This window comes from Erigeron canadensis, chromosome 8, assembly GCF_010389155.1.
Source record: "Erigeron canadensis isolate Cc75 chromosome 8, C_canadensis_v1, whole genome shotgun sequence".
Lineage (NCBI taxonomy): Eukaryota > Viridiplantae > Streptophyta > Magnoliopsida > Asterales > Asteraceae > Erigeron > Erigeron canadensis.
The window spans coordinates 2925047-2940663 of record NC_057768.1 but is presented as its reverse complement, the minus strand read 5'-3'; positions in this window follow the sequence as shown (position 1 = coordinate 2940663).

The window sequence follows — 15617 nt, the reverse complement described above, 5'->3', positions numbered from 1 at the left end:
GTTCTAACGTCGGTTCGGTGCACAAACACCCACCTTCAGGATTGCAAGCAACCTACACTAAGCGAGCTAGAAGCTAAATGAGCAATGATATATTGATATCTACGTACTAATGTATTATTTACTTAATTGAGGCAAGATTTTCATCTTTTACAATATTAGTCCATATATCGAACTAAAGTTACTACTGTAATAAACTAGCACGATGTTTTTATAATTGAGTAGGATCGATAAATGTCTCAACTTTATTGGGTTAAATAGTATCTAACAAGCTTTTTCATAACAAGTTTTATTCATCAAATTTCATAATAAGTTTTATTGGTTAGTTGGTTAATCATTATATATCAAACTTAAAAAATTAACTTATTTACATTAAATATTTTCTACCTTTAAAGACATGTTTTAATGTTTCTTCAAAGATAAGGGTAATAAAAGAAATCCTCGTTCCGGTACCACAACTAGATACCCATCGACTCACTTCGTATGAGTCATATGATGTCGCTACAATACTTTCATCCTAGTTCGCACATGATCTGGGCACCTTGAAGGATCGAACCCGTGTATTTAAACTTCGACATGTGGGTCTGGGCATCATTGGTAACGGGTACCTAAGTAACTACAATTTGTGCCTAGCCGAGATCGAACCTAAGACCTTAAGGTCACCAAGTGTCTTCCTTACTACTAAGTTAACTCCTTGTTGGTTGTTTCTTCAATTATGTGTATATTGTATGTAAAATTTGGTTTAAATAGTGTCTAACAAGCTTTTTAGATATTTAATTATAAAAATGGATTAATGAAGATTTTTGTTAAGAATAATAGTGGGATTTTTTTACATTTACTAAAACTTTCCATCCAATTTATAAGAGAATATCATACATTGGAATTTAAAGGATAAGTCCTTTTTGTTTACACGCCAAACAAGCCATGAATGAAATACGAATTCTCTTTCACCAACAAAACATGATATGAAATTAAATCCAGATTCCAATTACATCGAACTTCAAAGAATTATGCAAATTAACCATATATGCGCTAAAGGTTGTAGATATTTGTGTCACAAGGATTTTTAAGGACGACTTATGAATAAAAGAGCCATAAGACATTGTATATTTCCATATTGTAACCTACATCATCCATCTAGCAAAACGGTTTAGGTCAGTAGAGAAAGTCTGATCTTGTCACCATTTCGAATCAACAGAGCCTTCCGGTCGGAATCAAATCTAGACAATAAGTTGACTTAGTAATTAAGTGTTTTATACATAAGCAATACCTCGTCTGTTTTTGTTAAAGATGATTCTTTTGGATATTTAATTAGTTTACACACCTTAAATATCACTATATTAATTAATTAACCTTTTTCATCGAAACAAGCTTTATATATAGCTATAAAGTAATACAAAACAACTATTATTAAGCTCGATCCTTAAAAAAATTAGCCAAACATACCCTACAAAGTTCAACAATTTTTCAAAAATCTTCAATATGTTGAGGGCCATTGTGTCATAGTGGCACATCTGCATAGGAAAGATGAAAAAAATTAAACTGATGGAAAAGGAAGATGCCTTTTGGCATTGACTCCCTTGTCCAATTGCTCTTTGGAAGCTTCACTTTTCTTGTCTTTTTTTCGTTTTTTCCTCTTGGGATTCTTTCTTTCTTTCTCCTTCCCATGTCTACTAAAAACGAACATTATTTATTTACCAGTCCCCACAATCTTTTTACTACTATGAATACGATGTCACATTACATGTATATATTCTCTACCTATATATATGATAGTTTTTGATGGTTCATAATTCATATCACACATGGGTCTAGAATATATATATATATATATATGTGGTTATCATCTTTTACAGAGTAATTGCCAATTCATGCATGCATGGAAAGGCAACATCTATAATCCATCAATGACACAATATACATATATAAAAACAAAATACACAAAGCTGGCCAGGACTGGTTTGCATCATTGAAAAGTACTGGATGCACATATTTTGCACATTGGCTAACGAACTAGCTAGCTCCCTATTTTTTGATTAAGTAATAATTATGATATGATTCTTAAAGTTGGACTTTTATATCTATCACATATTGTTACTTTAAAATGTGTGTATGAAACCATATATTGGCTACCTCAATAGGTGAAGGTGATAGATTTTTCTTCCTATTTTTGGTTTTTTATATTCATGTAAACATTTACACTCTGAAGCAGCCTTTCTATTTAAATAAGCATACATTTGTCTTGTCTACATCTCAATCTCACATACACTATTATAGACGGTATTGAAACTTTACTTTACTTTGATTTATATGTAAATTTGCAATCATAATGCTACGTACATGATGCAATTGCTCAAGACAGTTCTTATTAATGTCTTTGTAAAGTTTTTGTGATCTCAAGATTTTCTTGGGAACTACTAACATGGAGAAACTGTCTCCCTATATTTAAATTGAAAAAAAGTTTCTGATCCTAATATGTTAAAATCGGCTTGCTATACGGAACAATATATGGAAATATAACATCATATCAATGTTTCATCTAGGTTGGTGCAATATATATTACAAGAATATTCTCACTTTTCGATTTATGGTTTACGATCATAATAATCTTTCAATTAGGTTAAAAATATAGTAATACTTACGTTAAGAAAGTAGTGGTATTACTAATTAGGCTACCCTGCACCCCAAGCTTATATATATAGGATTAATATTGGTAAACACTAGATTAACATTCGAGTCGTCTACTTTAACTTTCGATATAATGTATATTGACCAAATAGATTGCCTAAGAACATCACAAAATCTCTACATTCTAAATAAGCAAAGGTTAAGTTCGATGAAAAAAACAAGAGTTCGAGACTAAACAAAGAGTATATATATATGGTACTTTTCACGTGTCTCTCTCTATAGAAATGTAAGGTTACACCTTACTTAATTATTGTCAAAAGGCGTGATATGGAAGAAGTATGATGATGTAAATAGTGATAGCTTCACTCGAGGGTATAGAGTTAGAAACTGCTTCCGGGAAGATTTCCATCAAGGGTATAGAGGCTATCTGCAATGCTAATAACGTTCTTAGGCGTGTTTGAGTTGTCCCATCATATCCTTACAAATCATTAAAATCCTTATACATTCTTAAAATCTTTTAGTTTTACCTACAACAATAAAAACATCCTTACATATTTTTACATATATACAAACAAAAAATAGTATTGGAGATGCCCTTAGGTAAAGACATATATCAAGAAATCTTTAGTTTTGGACAAGCTTGAATTACGAATGATATCTAGCACAACTAAGGACAGGCATCCAAAAACACCCTCATTGGAGATAGTATAAGCATATTCGAATCAGCTCAAACGAGTTTGTATTCTACACTCACAGACATGTATTTGAGCTAAACCAAAAATTCTTTGTATTAAATAAATCACAATTATATTACTAAAAGACTTATATGACACTAAAGTACTCACCGACAGATTAATTACTATAGAAACTATATCTGCTAAAAGATGAACATATTGCATCAACGATCCATGTATAATGAGACAAGGAGTCGTGCCAAATGGAAAGGGAAAGCTAGAAAGACCAAAACTTAGCATGAATGGCGAGTTAAAACGATTCAGGAATGATTTACTGATAATTTAAGGTTTGATTATTAAACTATGAATATTTAAACAAAGTATTGGGGAAAGTTTATTGGACTCCATGATTAATTAAAGAATAACATTAATTACTACAAAAATTTAGAAGTATGTCTGTCAAGTTTTGGTTTGAATAATGCAAAGATTCTGCACTTACTTCAATTAACTTTTTGTCTTAATCACCTTTCCTAACATTGGAAACCACAAATCTATTGGATATAAAGATAAAACAGAAGTTTCAAACTTTCAATTACTATCAATTTCTCTATTTAAGTGTCCTCGTATTAGCTCAAGGTTGAAAAACTATCTTTATTTATAAAATTTTGTGTTCAAGCTTTAACGAATACATAGGAAGTATTTTTATTAGAGGTTGGTTTGGGTAAATATATATATTCAGATTCAAATTTGAGAAGACAGAGTTTACTCATATTAATCATTATGCATTCGGACGGATTAATAGGCCCCCATGTGAATATTTGCAATTGACATTTCTAATTCGAGAGAGCTCTTTAATATTGACCTAGTTAAGATAACGTATGCTGAACCTCTTGCTGTCGAAAAATGACACGAAATTTCATTCCAACGAAATTCACTTTTTTTTAAAAAAGAAAAAAAAATTAAAAAATACTCTATTTAAGTTGATGCTTTGAATTTTTTTTTTTTTGAACGTTTGTGTCACGGGACGGCTAACCGTTACATCCATTCGGGCAGGCAGTCACTAGTGACCGATCCACGAAGTCAGGAACCATATGGGAGGGAAAACCCACCAATATAACCGCTACATAAGGCACGACGTTAAATTGGAGGTAAAACCTCGCTTGCTCAGACTCGAACCCTGGTCTCTTAGGATCCAAACATTATTGCAGGACTTTAGAATGCCGCTAAGGTTTAAACCCATTGACTGATGCTTTGAATTATTTTCAAATACTAGGAGTTCTAACACACATTAATAATCAAGATATGTGTTAGAGACTATTGTAATGTTACTATATATTACATCAAAGTCTTGTAATGTAATACTAAATTTAGAGATCTTTTAAATTTAATATTTCTATGTAACATTGAAATAAATTTTATTAAATATATATTATATATAAAAAAAACAAATGTATAAGAGTACTAAATAAAAGAACATTTAAAGTATAAATATTCAAACATCCAAAGTTAAGTCCATTGACCTTATAAAGACATAAAAATCTTAAATTATCAACAATGTGGAATTAAAAAATAACAAACTTTATTAATTAATTAACATGAAAAAGTGAAATGAAATATTAGTCTTCATCTATTAGGTTTTCATGTATTAAGCGAAATAGATTCTTCCTCTTGAGCTTCATGTTTTTACGTTTGATTAATGGGATATCATTATTAGCTGAAAATGAATCCTAACAAAATCATCTTAAAAAATTAGATAATATAGAATTAGATACTTTTTAAGTAAATGTATTAATAAGCAAAATTATAACATATTAAATGTAGGCATGTGTACAAGTCAAAATCAGGTCCGCCCCGTGCAAACCTGTGACTCGATAAAGAACCAAAATCGAACCCGTGACATAAACCGTTACCTCTTTGAGCGGGTCGATTCGGGTCGAGTTCAGAGGGGTTTCGTTCATGTCTCGAGTTTAAGGATTTTTGTTTTTCACTTGTCAAAACCTTGCCCGATCAACCTGGCACGAAATCCGACAGAGCAACAAAAGCAAACCCGTGATCTGGCCCGTTACCCTATCAGGCGGGCCAGTTCGGGTTTGTGACTAGTCTTGGCCGGGTCACGGATTTTTGGGTCATATGTTCATCCCTAATTAATTAGATGTATATAATGCTTTTGAATACATACTTGATCTTTCATCTTTGGAACGTCAGTTTCTGACAACCAAACATCATCAAAAAGCATATCAAAATCAATCTCATCCTAGAAAGAAAATTTTAAGAAAAGAAATTTACATATTATTCTTTTCATTGCCTAAATCCTTAACATTGATAATCTCATGCGATTTCATTTGATTTGAGGTTTGCTTCATGCTTTCTCTTTCTTCACAATGAACTCTCGCTTTCTTGTTTAGAATCGTCATTCTTTAAAAAGTTGTTGTTCGCGTTTAAGATCTCTTCATTTTTCGTACTCAGATCATTTTTGAATGCCTATAAAAAATGCATGAATAATGTCTTTATAATTATATAATACAATAAATAATATGCAAAATGTGAACATAAAAACACATTATATTCTTCATTTTCTTGGTTGAAAAATTCTTCAATCTTATTTTTTTTTTAAATGTGTTTTTATAGTGCAAAACAATAAATATTATAATGAGGACTAATTACATAACTATCATTAACTTTGTTTTTTTCTAACCTAATAATGATAATTAATATCTCTGTGCTTTGTATAATAGATTAGCATTTAGCATGTATGGGTTGTGTGGATATATATATATATATATATATATATAAGCGTTTCATAATAAATATTTTATTAGTGAAAAAAATGCATGCCACCCTTTTTGTTTTGACGGGGTTAATTATGTGCAAGAATGTATATGCTTTTTTGTTTTATTGTATTGTTAGAATTTGTATATAACTTAACAAGTCACCTCATTTATAAAACTTTTATTTTGACTTTTTGTATTAAATTGTTATTTTTTTTATATATTTCCAATGATCAAGATAGAAAATTTTAAAAAATAAACTCTTCGTTATGGTAGCCATATCTATATCTATATATATATATATGTATGTATAATTAGGAAAATATTTAATGTGTCTAATTTGTATGCTTAAGGAGCCAAGCGTCAAAATCAAAAGTACAGATAATAAAAGAAAATTAGTGAAAAATATGTGTCATGTAATGTATGAAATAGGCCTATTTCAAGTATATAAATTAGTTATATATCATTATCCAATTACGTAATTAATACACTTTCCCTTTTCAGAAACAGTTTAAAAAATGGATTAATTACTAGATAACTAATGTAATTTTCTTTTTGTACATGGTTGCCTCTTAATCTGGAATATTAATCTGTATCACCAACAAACTTTTTAAATTTGTACATAGTTGACCAAAAGTTGACCAATTGACTGGTGATAGCTGGTTAAACATTGTAACACCCTAACAATGGCGGAATCATGAGGGTTACACAAATAACATAGCACGACATGAAAATTATGTAGAGTAATACTAAATGCATAAATAGGATTGGACAATCCATACAATTCAATCATATCACAATACAAGTACCGGAATCATACAAAAATGCATAAGGAGCACGCTCATCAAACGTTTACAAAAGATAGTGCAAAAGATGGTAAATGATCCTATGCATAACTGTAACACCTATCATTTTAAAATCTGAATTTTAAAAAGCTTTTGCCTGACGGCGTTTAGAAATGTGGAAAACAGAATCCTTAAAACATAACTAACCTTTAACGGATAGTTTATTCATAAAAGTGGTGTTACAACATTCATATTATTAAAATAGTATAAGTTAATCCAGATTTGGCACCAACATAAATACCAACATAATCAATACATAAGTCATATTAAAAGTAGCCAATCATCATAAGGCTAACATAAATGACTAAGTGGGAAAACTAAATGTCTTCTTCATAGCAACTACCCGCCTCACCAAGCTAAGTGTTTCATTAGCTCAACCTACTTAACCTGAGGGAACAACGTTTTTCAAAAGAGCAAGTGTTAGCTTTTAAAGCTAGGTAAGATAATATGAATTTATGAAAACATTGCCAATTCATTAAATATTAACAAAAACATTTCATATTGTTAATATCACATATTCGTCATAGCACGTTAAGATCACCACATTATTATGGTGTCTATCACATCATACATTAGCAAGATCATATCATCAACCTTAAAGCAACATACATAAGTTAACACATTAGGAATTCATTGTAGTCCTAAATTTATCTATCATCATAAAGCTTTACTTTTCATCTTTCTTTACTTTCTTTATTTCTTATCTTTCCTTACTTTCTTTTCTTTTGCCTAGACGTAGGCTATGTGACATAAGCAATACATACTTAGGGATGTGGGGTTGTGTGTAGGCGGCCATAAGACCTTACATGGGATCCTCACACCCGACTTGATGGGTAGACCTTATGGTGATCCATCGTCGTCGTTAAGAAAAGACAATGTCGATCCAACTAAGTATATCGTTCGAACTTTGCACATGTAGTGGTTAGTTATGTAACATTCGCAACTTTTGACTCAGGTTGACTTTTGAACGTGTATAATTAAATGTAAACGATTTCATGGATTTTATTCAATTATCGAACGTTTCGTCGTGTTTTAACGTAACGTTGAATTTATTTGTGTTTACGGGTTCGTTTTAGTGATTAAATGGGTAACGTTTAGCTATTTGTCGAAATTAGCGGAGCGGGGCCTCAAAAATGATACCCCAAGCCCCCCCCCCCCCCCCCTCACACTCTCTCTCACACATACACCCATTCATTTTACTTTACCAAAACTCTTATTTCCTCCTCCCCTTATTCATTACTTCCTTCTTCCTTCTATCTACCTCAAATTCTCACCATAAGTTCATAATAAATACTTGTTTCCTTGTTAGATTAACCAAGTAACACAAATCCTCATAATAATAATCATCATCTTGCAAGAATCTAAGGTTTTGAGGTGTTCATCCTTCCCAAGTTTCCAAGAATTCGAAATTTAAGATCCGGGTTATTTTGGTAAGTGAAATCTAGCTAAATCTCTCCATTTTATGTTATTAAACTTGTTCCTTAGTCGAATCTTACAAGTTTTGGTTTGATTTCGAGTCAAAAACGGATTTGAGTCAATTAGGGTTTCAGTAGGTTTTGTTTTGGGTCAAAATCGGATTAAAGCTTGTTATGGAGTTGTAGAACCTCCCAAGTCGATTTGGATGTCAAAAATGGGGTTTGGGTGAAGTTTGGATCGTATTTTGGCTTGAAAATCTGCAGGTGTGCAGAACCTCGCGTCGCTACCTCGGTAGCTCGTGCCGCAAGTTTGGTCCCCCTTTGTGCAGAAACTTTCTCGTGCCATACCTCGCGCCGCGAGGTTTTGTGCTACTCGCGCCACGAGCTTGAATCCTCGTGCCGCGAGTTTTGTCTGTTACACGCGTCAGTTTTCAAATGTTAATAACTTTTGAACCGTAAGTCCGCTTTAGACAAATGACCCATCGTTGGAATCGTGAGAGAGTCTACTTTATCATGGTATAACCGTTATATTCTGAATCCATGACCATTTCCAAAATGTCATGTTAAAGTGTCATTGTTTATGTTCGGTTGAACCATTAAGACACTTGAGAGTTGTGACGTACCCGAGTTGAGTCTCTATTGTCATCCAAAGTTGATTTTGCTCTTCTAAGACCTAGATAGGTTTGACACGTGATTTGTAATGTATATGTTAATAGGTGGGGAACGCTAAGCAATTGTTGGATGTTTATAACTTGACTATAACATGTACTTAGCTTTCATATCCAATCAAGGTGAGTTTCGTAGCCCCATTTTCTCTCATATTTTAGGGTGAAAAGTGTGCTCGTTTTACTTAAATGTTTTGATGAATTATTTGAAATGATTGATACTAGTAATGATTTGTTGAACGTAAATGCTTGTTTTCCATGAACGTATTATTGAATGCTTGTTGTGATTAATGATTGTGATAATGAGTAAGTCCACGATTAGTGGCATAACGTAATGAGTAAGTCCACAATTTGTGGCATAACGTAATGAGTAAGTCCACGATTTGTGGCATAACGTAACGAGTAAGTCCACTTTAGTGGCTTAACGTAAAGTCCATGTTGATGGCATAACGAGTAAGTCCACATTTGTGGCATAACGTTGTTGATAACGATATTGTTAAACGTGTATATTGTGTGCAAATGATTGGTTGTAACGTAACGGTTGTTATCCCGACACTATGATTTTAACGTTTAAACCTACGAACTCACCAACTTTATGTTGACCCGTTTTAGTACACTTTTCAGGTAATCAAATTAATCAAGGACGTAATGGATGATTGCATGACTTGCTAGGATTTGGGCTTGACTATTGGATCCGTGATTCATTGATTCCCTTGAAGGGTTATGCTTAGGATTATTGGCCATCATTTTGGATTGTTATTTTGTAACATTTGATGGTTATGTGCTCCTTATGCATCTTGTGATCCTTTTGTTGACTTTATACTCGTATTTGAACTAAATGTATGGATTGCCCGATCCTTATTTGCATATAGTAAAGTCTCTACTTAATTTCCATGTCATGATGTGTTGTTCTTGTGATATCCCATGATTCCACCTTGTTGAAGTGTTACAAGTTACTCCACCAGGATACACTCAAACATAACTATGCCACGGGAAGGTATCTAGATTCCCACACCACATGACCACGTACTCACTAGCTTCGAAGAACTAGCATGGGTTACGCTTAACACAACTTTACTTATGCTCGAAACTTCTTTATTATATTAACTTAGGCTACACTTTCACCTAAACTAATCACGTGTATCTTTGTTTACTTTATATTAGTTTAGGCTACACTTTCATCTAAACCAATCACATACATCTTTCTTTACTTTAGGGCCCTTAATCGTGCACGTGTCATGGCAAACCTATGGAAGTCTAGTGACTAGGTGTTCAAGCCATGCAAACAATCATAAGACATAAATACATCAACATATCATCATCACATATTAACATCACATCATCATATCATAGTAAATCCGTATCAACGTATCAATCATGACATCATGTCGTTATATCATAATAACATCATATCATCATGTCATATTAGCATCATTTAATCTTGACATGGTAGCAACATATCGTCATATCATTTCATTATCATAATTTCATATCATCATAGCATGCATAAGATTACCATTCATCATCAATGGTAATCATAATCAATCCCATAGTAACCTCCCAATCATCCCCGAATACATATAAACACACAAACATTCATTTGGGGGAAGTTAACTTATGAAAACTATGTTTTGTTGTCCCTCATGTGATAAAAGATGTTATCTTACCTCGTGACGAGCACCACAAGCAATATGCAAAGTTAATGTGTCTTGTTCGTGTTTTTGACAACCTAGAGCGAACATATAACCAATAGGAAACATAAACAGGGCTCAAAAGAACCTCTCTAAGTTCCCTAAACATCTAGGTAACTTATACTTAAGGTCTATGGGTCAAACGAGCGTGAAAACAAGCCTATACGACTGCCAGACCTAAATATGCGCCACATGGATCTTTCATGCGCCGCATAAACTTGATTAGAAATACCCAGATCAATCAGCAACGGGGCTCGATTAGCAACTTTGATTTTTAAACATCTCAAACCCTAACCCTGACTTGGAGACATCAATTTGACCTCTTTTAAGACACAATTAATGAATTCAAACCATCAATTGATTCCTAGTTCCTTTACAAACATATATCACTTATTTGATTACCCGAATGGCATGAAATCAATAAACGTTTTGCAATTAAACCATACCCAACCCTCACAACCAGAGATGGGTGGATAAAACTATTAAAGACCAGTACCCTATGATCTTACAATGATGAATTACCTGTAGGGATGATTAATGGATCAAAAACTAGAAGAAATCTCCATCAAATTGCTTTCGAATCGCATAGAACTTGAGGAGATGCTCTAGGGTTTGTGTGTGAACTTTCTCATAAGTTTTGGATCTGATTTTAGGACATATGGGACGTGACTTAAGTCCCCTATCAGCTAGAGCATGTTTCAAGATTTAACATTTAGGCCCTTGTACTTTCTTATAGCTCGTTTCGTGACCTAATTGCTCGTTTAACGCATACAGAAATACTTAACGACTCTTAACTTCTATCGGAAACACTTTGTGACTTTATTTATCATAATTTATCATTCTTTTCATCACTTTATCATATTGCACATTAACACATTAATCTTACATTTCATATATTAAATACATAAGCATTTAATCACGTAATCCATTTAAGGCACATAACTTGACGTAACCTAACGTTGACTAACGGACAAGTCAAAAGTCAATCATAAAAGTTTGGGATGTTACAATAACCCATAAACAGAAACTGTGAATCACAGATCCAAAAAGTCCAAGTCTAAGTGTAATCCTAGCATAATCAAGCAATCAATCATCTAATACGTCTTTGATTAACCTATTCACCTGAAAAGTGTACTAAAACAAAAAGTGTACTAAAGTTGGTGAGTTCGTAGGTTTAAGTAATGAAAATCAAGTGTCGGGATATCAACCATTATCGAAAGTGAGGATTAGAATATCTAATCACGTCAAACTCAATACAATAAACGTCAACGTCTCAATAATTGTCAATATATAATAACGTTATAATATGGGCTAAACAACCCTTATCCCAAGTATGATCATGTCGGGTGTGGATTCGTCTATCCGTCGTCACGCCCTACATAGTAATGTCTCGTTTCATATCATAACAAAGTGTATCAACTGAAAAACGTTTAAACGACGAGTACACTTTCCACCCCAAATAAAGTAAACGTAGGGGCTACGAAACTCACTTGATGCGATCACACAAGTATTACCACTTCCGAAGGTGATAAATGAGTCCCAAAGCTCAACAAAGATCATAACCTACTTCACAAGTATCGAATCAACACAAAATACCCCAAGCGATGAGGCCTAGCTAGTTTAAGTCATGTCATAACCCAACAATCACTTTAAAAGCTTCCCTGACCAAGAACGATGATTTTGCATATGACATTGAAATTTGCATATGAGTTTTCTGAGATTTACATATAAAACTAAAATATGCATATAAGGATGAAATATGCATATGAGAATGCAAATATGCGTATAAAGCTGAAAATATGCATATATGGATGAAAATATGCATATGGGGCTCCTTGAAACGAAATTGGACTCAAGACTAGCAATATGGAAATCTCACAATCCGTGCCACCGTAGTAGACGGTCCATGGCGGCGTAATGGACGGTGGTAGCCTTTGGTTTGGCGTAAGAGACGCCTCTCCTTGGCATAGCAAACGGTTGAGCAGAAAGCAAGGAAAAATCTGGGTAACAATTTGGGTAAAAACAGTTGATTAAAAAGTCAAAGTCGACCTACAAGCTTCAAACCCTAATTTTTGAATGAAATTCGACTTTTGTGAAGACTCAAATACATTTTTGTGTAATGATAACTTAAATAGGCATTAACAATCCAAATCCTTTTCACAGTCGGTCTTTAATCAACATTAAATCTCAAAAACTAGTTCTGACTTAATTCCATGTTCTTGAAACCCTAATTTCGATTTTAGTGGATTTTAACCCGAAATTCATCGAAGATTTGCTTATATTAGTTTAATATTATGATTAAAAACATAACCCATTCAAGAATTTGATCCATAACCCCTATCAAACCCAAATTCCGATTTTCGGCTCATTTTGTTCACATAAAACCCAAAATTTGACCAAAAAGGGTTTTGACTTGATTTTTGACCCAAGAATGATTGTATATGATTAAAAACCTGATTGTAACATAAAATGATATTATTGAGATGAATTTGACTTACCAAAACTCCATCGAAGCTTAAAATCTGAAATTAAGCTATATCACAAGATTTCTTGCACTTTGACCTTCAAATTTTTGATATAATGTAGTAATGATGATGATAATGAATCTTAAACTAATTTACTTGAATCACATTAAATGAAGAAGAAGATTTAGTGAGAGGGTGGTTGCAAAAGATATTCTTGCATTTCCAACTAAATTAAACGTCACGTTACGTAATTGAATCAATTAAAACGGCCCACATGATCTCGACTAGCATATAATAAGTTAATAAATAAATTATGTTTATTTCAACTATTTAGTTTAGTTAGTCATTAGCATGTTCGAGTCAACGAGTCAATAAACTAATAACGTTTGTTCACGTTAATTACAAGTCAAAATTCACAAATGTTACAAACGTATTTTCTTTTTGATTAAATTATTAAGTAATGATCTTCTTATACATGTAATATCCATATAATAATTCCCTCCCAATAATCTCACCAAACTAGATCCTAATTCCCTCCCAAAACCCCAATAACCCCCTTGATGAATACCCCTCAACAAGCAATTCCCTCCCAATAAACTCAATCCTAATGTAATTTAACCCTAGAAATAGCAATTATTTTGAATTAGATAAGACTTTTCAATAATTAGGAAAAACAAAACAGGCTTGTATCCCTAATTTTCAAGCCCTGATTTCTTTTTTTCTTTTTTTGTCTTTAATTTCTTTTTTATATTAACAGAAATTAAATCAAAATGTCATTGTTAACTGTTAATGTATATCGAGATGGCCTTTTCATCTACTGCTCTTTTAGGTATCATACTAGTATCACTAATGTTGTTACTGATATTGATTTTAGTGGGTTTACCTATAATGAGTTGGTTAAATTACTAATGAATTTGAGGAACAACCATGTATAAAGAGAAAGTATAATCCAACGATTAACCCTTTTCAAAAAATAAGACATAAAAATGACTCAATTGTCATAATGAACCTATTTCTTTGAAAGATTCATAGAAAAAAATTACTCATTTTGCTTTCAATGAACAAAACTTTTATGTAACTAATTTACATCATAAACACTTATAATTTAAAATATCTACACTGTCGCCTTTATATCAGTTATAATTACATCAACCTACACTAATCGATACCAAAACTATCACCAATAGTTGCCGCCATCACCATCAGTCGCCGTCATCACCAAACCGCCATTGCTGCCCTCATTGTTCGGGAACGTGCTAATAGAAGTTCACATATTGTTATCTAGATGTTTGTGAAAAATGTTGTTGGTAGAAAACTCAATAATCGTATTTTGGAAGTATTGTCATTATAGCTCAATGGTTGAGCACTAGATTTATATGCCGGATGTTTCGAGTTTGAGAAATGAGAAGGACATTTGAGTAAATTTACAATGAAGTTCTCTAATGAAGCAGGTTTGAATCCTGCAGAGGGGACAAGGTTTTATCCCAACTAAATGTCGTGCCTTCAGACGGTTTAGTTGAGAATTTCTCCTCTTAATAGGTATTGAGGGTGAGTGGCTCTCTAGCGTGGACTGCGTGGACCCAGTTAAGACAACGTAAGTTAAATTCCTTGTTGCGAGCAAATAATCCACATCTTTTTAAATTTTTTTTTTGCATTTTGAGGTTCGGTTATGTTATCTAGAAATTATTAAGCTCTCTTGAATCTACCTGACAATCGTGATGCGATAAACTGATTAATAAATAGGGTACGAAGTGTTTTTGTTCAATCATTAATTAATTTGTTAGACCTCTGTTTCACATGTACATAATTATACCTCTGTTTCACATGTACATAATAATTAGGCACATAATATCAATATCAATATCAATGGTGACCCTCATTAAAACATGGTGGTCCAAATTTATATAAATTGGTCTTGGTACTACGTATATAATCATAACGAATATATGCATAGGCATATTGAATTTCAGAAAACTACCTTCAGTCTTAACAATTCGATCAGACATTCTATACATGCACCATCATTGTATGAGTTTAGTATGTACAATACAATTAATAATGAGCTTAATTAGATACAAATTTATTACAAAGAATATTTATGTGTTTGAACTTTGAACTATACGATTATTTTAGGTTAAAATCAAGACGAGTCTAAGTAAATAGCAAGTTACTCGTTTTTAACAGAGCATTACAATTTTTTTAACAACAATTTATTAATTAAAAAATCAACTAGTTGAAAAGGATTCAACCGTTGACATTAAACAAGAGTCCAAACTACAACAAATTTGTTAATTGTAAGCACTTTTTCTATGTACTCTTTAAAATGCGTAAAATTATATCAAGTTGTTCCCACTTAAAAATGTGTACAAATAGTCTACATTAAAAAGCGTGAAAAAAGTTACAATTTTCATAATTAAAAATGTGAAGAAAATGTTTACACATTAATAAGTGTGTAAAATATTAGATTTG